This window comes from Triticum aestivum, chromosome 4B, assembly GCF_018294505.1.
Source record: "Triticum aestivum cultivar Chinese Spring chromosome 4B, IWGSC CS RefSeq v2.1, whole genome shotgun sequence".
Lineage (NCBI taxonomy): Eukaryota > Viridiplantae > Streptophyta > Magnoliopsida > Poales > Poaceae > Triticum > Triticum aestivum.
The window spans coordinates 614,099,719-614,105,652 of NC_057804.1; positions in this window are offsets into that span (position 1 = coordinate 614,099,719).

The window sequence follows — 5,934 nt, forward strand, 5'->3', positions numbered from 1 at the left end:
CGGGTGGGCCTCAAATTTTACCATTTGCAAACACAAACCCTATTTTCAAAACAGCTAATACGTGCAAACATATGCATGTCGATCATTTTGGATGTTGCGAACGCTGGGCCGGCGGGTGAAGGAAATATGCCCTAGAGGCAATAATAAAGTTGTTATTTATATTTCCTTATATCATGATAAATGTTTATTATTCATTCTAGAATTGTATTAACCGGAAACATAGTACATGTGTGAATACATAGACAAAACAAATGGTCCCTAGTATGCCTCTACTTGACTAGCTCGTTAATCAAAGATGGTTATGTTTCCTAACCATAGACATGTGTTGTCATTTGATGAACGGGATCACATCATTAGAGAATGATGTGATGGACATGACCCATCCGTTAGCTTAGCATAATGATCGATAAGTTTATTGCTCTTCATGACTTATACATGTTCCTCTGACTATGAGATTATGCAACTCCCGAATACCGGAGGAACACCTTGTGTGCTATCAAACGTCACAACATAACTGGGTGATTATAAAGATGATCTACAGGTGTCTACGAAGGTGTTTGTTGAGTTGGCATAGATCGAGATTAGGATTTGTCACTCCGTGTATCAGAGAGGTATCTCTGGGCCCTCTCGGTAATGCTCATCACTATAAGCCTTGCAAGAAATGTGACTAATAAGTTAGTTGCGGGATGAAGCGTTACAGAACGAGTAAAGAGACTTGCCGGTAACGAGACTGGACTAGGTATGAAGATACCGACGATCGAATCTCGGGAAAGTAACATACCGATGACAAAGGGAACAACGTATGTTGTTATGCAGTTTGACCGATAAAGATCTTCGTAGAATATGTAGGAGCCAATATGAGCATCCAGGTTCCGCTATTGGTTATTGATCAGAGATGTGTCTCGGTCATGTCTATATAGTTCTCGAACCCGTAGTGTCCGCACGCTTAACGTTAGATGGTGATATGTATTATGAGTTATGTGTTTTTGATGACCGAAGTTTGTTCGGAGTCCCATATGAGATCACGAACGTGACGAGGAGTCTCAAAATAGTCGAGACACATCTCAAAATAGACGAGGAATGGTTCTGGAGAAGTTCGGGTATTTTCCGGAGTACCAGGAGGCTACCGGAACCCCCCAGGGAGTTGTTGGGCCTTAGTGGGCTTTAGTGGGAAGAGGAGGCAGCAACCAGGAGGTGGCGTGCGCACCCCCCAAGCCCAGTCCGAATTGGACAAGGGGTTGGGGGCGCGGCCCCCCTCTCCCTTCCTTTCCCCCTCTCCCGTGAGGTGGAATACTACTAGGACTTAGAGTCCTAGTAGGACTCCCATCTCCCGGCGCACCCTACAGGGGCTGGCCGGCCTCCCCAGGGCAGGGGGGCACCCTAGAACACACAAGTTTCTCTTAACCGTGTGCGGTTCCCTCCTCCACAGTTACACACCTCTATCATATCATCGTAGTGCTTAGGTAAACCCTGCGCCGGTAACATCATCATCACCGCCGCCATGCCGTCGTGCTAACAGAACTCACCCTCGTCCTCAACTGGATCAAGAGAACGAGGGACGCCATCGAGCTGAACGTGTGTTGAATGCGGAGGTGTCGTATGTTTGGTACTTATATCGTGAAGACGTTCGACTACATCAACCGCGTTACTAAACGCTTCCGCTTTCGGTCTACGAGGGTACATGGACACACTCTCCCCTCTCGTTGCTATGCATCACATAGATAGATCTTGCGTGATCGTAGGATTTTTTTTTAAATACTACGTTCCCCAACAGTGGCATCCGAGCTAGGTCTATGCGTAGATGTTATATGCATGAGTAGAACACAAAGAGTTGTGGGCGATAATAGTCATACTGCTTACCACCAACGTCTTACTTTGATTCGGCGATATTGTTGGATGAAGCGGCCCGGACCGACATTACATGACCGCGTTCATGAGACTAGTTTTACTGACGTGCTTTGCACATATGTGGCTGGCGGGTGTCTGTTTCTCCAACTTTAGTTGAATCGAATTTGACTATGGCCGGTCCTTGTTGAAGGTTAAAATAACACACTTGATGAAAAATCGTTGTGGTTTTGATGCGTAGGTAAGAACGGTTCTTGCTAGAAGCCCGTAGCAACCACGCAAAATTTGCAACAACAAAGTAGGGGACGTCTAACTTGTTTTTGCAGGGCTTGTTGTGATGTGATATGGTCAAGACATGATGTGATATAAATTGTTGTATGAGATTACCATGTTTTGTAACAGAGTTATCGGCAACTAGCAGGAGCCATATGGTTGTCCCTTTATTGTATGCAATGCAATCGCCATGTAATTGTTTTACTTTATCACTAAGCGGTAGCAATAGTCATAGAAGCAATAGTTGGCAAGACAACAATGATGCTACGATGGAGATCAAGGTGTCGCACCGGTGACGATGGAGATCATGATGATGCTTCGGTGATGGAGATCATGAGCACAGGACGATGATGGCCATATCATGTCACATATTTTGATTGCATGTGATGTTTATCTTTTATGCATCTTATTTTGCTTAGTACGACGGTAGCATTATAAGATGATCCCTTACTAAATTTCAAGGTACAAGTGTTCTCCCAGAGTATGCACCGTTGCTACAGTTCGTTGTGCCGAGACACCACGTAATGATCGGGTGTGATAAGCTCTATGTTCACATACAACGGGTGCAAGCCAGTTTTGCACGTGCAGAATATTCGGGTTAAACTTGACGAGCCTAGCATATGCAGATATGGCCTCGGAACACTGAGATCGAAAAGTCGAATGTGAATCATATAATAGATATGATCAACATAGTGATGTTCACCATTGAAAACTACTCCATCTCACGTGATGATAGGACATGGTTTAGTTGATGTGGATCACGTGATCATTTAGATGACTAGAGGGATGTCTATCTAAGTGGGAGTTCTCAAGTAATATGATTAGTTGAACTTTAATTTATCATGAACTTAGTCCTGATAGTTTTTGCATGTCTATGTTGTTGTAGATCAATGGCCCGTGCTACCGTTCCTTTGAATTTTAATGCGTTCCTAGAGAAAGCTAAGTTGAAAGATGATGGTAGCAATTACATGGACTGGGTCCATAACTTGAGGATTATCCTCATTGCTGCACAGAAGAATTATGTCGTGGAAGCACCGCTAGGTGCAAGGCCTGCTGCAGATGCAACTGCGGACGTTAGGAACTCCTGGCAGAGCAAAGCTGATGACTACTCGATAGTTCAATGTGCCATGCTCTACGGCTTAGAATCAGGACTTCAAAGACGTTTTGAACGTCATGGAGCATATGTGATGTTCCAAAAGTTGAAGTTAATATTTCAAGCAAATGCCCAAGTTGAGAGATATGAAGTCTCCAACAAGTTCTATAGCTGCAAAATGGAGGAGAATAGTTCTGTCAGTGAACACATACTCAGAATGTCTGGCTACCATAACCACTTGACTCAGTTGGGAGTTAATCTTCCTGATGATAGTGTCATTGATAGAGTTCTTCAATCACTGCCACCAAGCTATAAAGGCTTCGTGATGAACTATAATATGCAAGGGATGACGAAAATGATTCCCGAGCTCTTCGCAATGCTAAAGGCTGTGGAGGTAGAAATAAAGAAGGAGCATCAAGTGTCGATAGTTAACAAGACCACTAGTTTCAAGAAAAAGGGCAAAGGGAAGAAGGGGAACTTCAAGAAGAATAGCAAGCAAGTTGCTACTCCTGGGAAGAAGCCTAAGTCTGGACCTAAGACTTAAATTGAGTGCTTCTACTGCAAAGGGACTGGTCACTGGAAGCGGAACTGCCCCAAGTATTTGGCGGATAAGAAGGATGGCAAAGTGAAAGGTATATTTGATATACATGTTATTGATGTGTACCTTACTAATGCTCGTAGTAGCGCCTGGGTATTTGATACTGGTTTTGTTTCTCATATTTGCAACTCAAAATAGGGGCTACGGATCAAGCAAATATTGGCTAAGGACAAGGTGACGATGCGTGTCGGAATTGGTTCCAAGGTCGATGTGATCGCCGTCGGCACACTACCTTTACATCTACCTTCGGGATTAGTTTTAGACTTGAATAATTGTTATTTTGTGCCAGCGTTAAGCATGAACATTATATCTGGATCTTGTTTGATGCGAGACGGTTATTCATTTAAATCAGAGAATAATGGTTGTTCTATTTATATGAGTAATATCTTTTATGGTCATGCACCCTTGCTAAGTGGTCTATTTTTGTTGAATCTCGATCGTGGTGATACACATGTTCATAATATTGAAGCCAAAAGATGCAAAGTTGATAATGATAGTGCAACTTATTTGTGGCACTGCCGTTTAGGTCATATTGGTGTAAAGCGCATGAAGAAACTGCATGCTGATGGACTTTTAGAATCACTTGATTATGAATCACTTGGTGCTTGCAAACCATGCCTCATGGGCAAGATGACTAAAACTCCATTCTCCGAAACAATGGAACGAGCTACTAACTTATTGAAAATAATACATACCGATGTATGCGGTCCAATGAGTATTGAGGCTTGATGTCGCTTGAAGCTACGTCGGTATTTCCCCAAATAGGAAGGGATGATGCAGCACAGCGGTGGTAGGTATTTCCCTCATATATGAAACTAAGTTTATCGAACCAGTAGGAGAATCAAGCAACACAACGTAAACAGCCCATGCACACAAATAACAACACCTCACAACCCGACGTGTTAAAGGGGTTGTCAATCCCTTTCGGGGTACGACGCCTCAAGATAGGCAAAGGACGTGAGGTAAGTTTGTAGATGGGATAAATAGATTGCGGAACAAATAAATTGCAGCAAGGTATTTTTGTATTTTTTTGGTTTAATAGATCTGAAAATAAACGCAAGGAAAAAGTAGATCGCAAAGCAAATATATGAGAAAGAAGACCCGGGGGGCGTAGGTTTCACTAGTGGCTTCTCTCGAGAAAGATAGCAAACGATGGGTAAACAAATTACTGTTGGGCAATTGATAGAACTTCAAATAATTATGACGATGAAGAATCACTCCAAAGTTCCTATCTAGCGGAGAACATAAGATGGAATTGTTTGTAGGGTACGAAACCACCTCAAAGCTATTCTTTATGTTCGATCTATTCAAGAGTTCATACTAAAATAACACAAAGCTATTTTTCCGTTTGATCTATCCTAGAGTTCGTACTAGAATAACACCAAAGCAAATTCATATTCATAATACTCAATCCACACAAAGAACTATAAAGAGTGCCCCAAGATTTCTACCGGAGAAACAAAGACAAGAACGTGCATCAACCCCTATGCATAGATTACCCCAATCGGGAATCCGCAAGTTGAGTGCCAAAACATATATCAAGTGAATCAATACGACACCCCATTGTCACCACGAGTATTTAATTGCAAGACATATATCAAGTGTTCTCCAAACCATAAAAGTATTCAATCCGATAACAACGAAAACTCAAAGGGAAAACTCAATTCATTACATAAACTCGAAGCTCATCGGATCCCAACAAACACACCGCAAAAGAGTTACATCATATGGATCTCCAAAGACCATTGTATTGATAATCAAGAGAGAGAGAAAGCCATCTAGCTACTAACTACGGACCTGAAGTTCTATAAGGAACTACTCACGCATCATCGAAGAGGCACCAATGGAAGTGGTGAACCCCTCCATGATAGTATCTAGATTGGATCTGGTGGTTCTAGACTCTGCGGCGGCTGGATGAATATTTCGTCGACTCCCCTAGGGTTTCTGGAATATTGGGGTATTTATAGAACAAAGAGTCGGTCCAGGGGGCACCCGAGGTGGGCACAACCCACCTGGGCGCGCCTGGGCCTCCTGGTGCACCCAGGTGGCTTATCCCCTCCTTGGGACTCCCCCCAGGTACAACCAGGGCCCGTTGTGTTCCTTCTGGCCCATAAAAAATCATCAT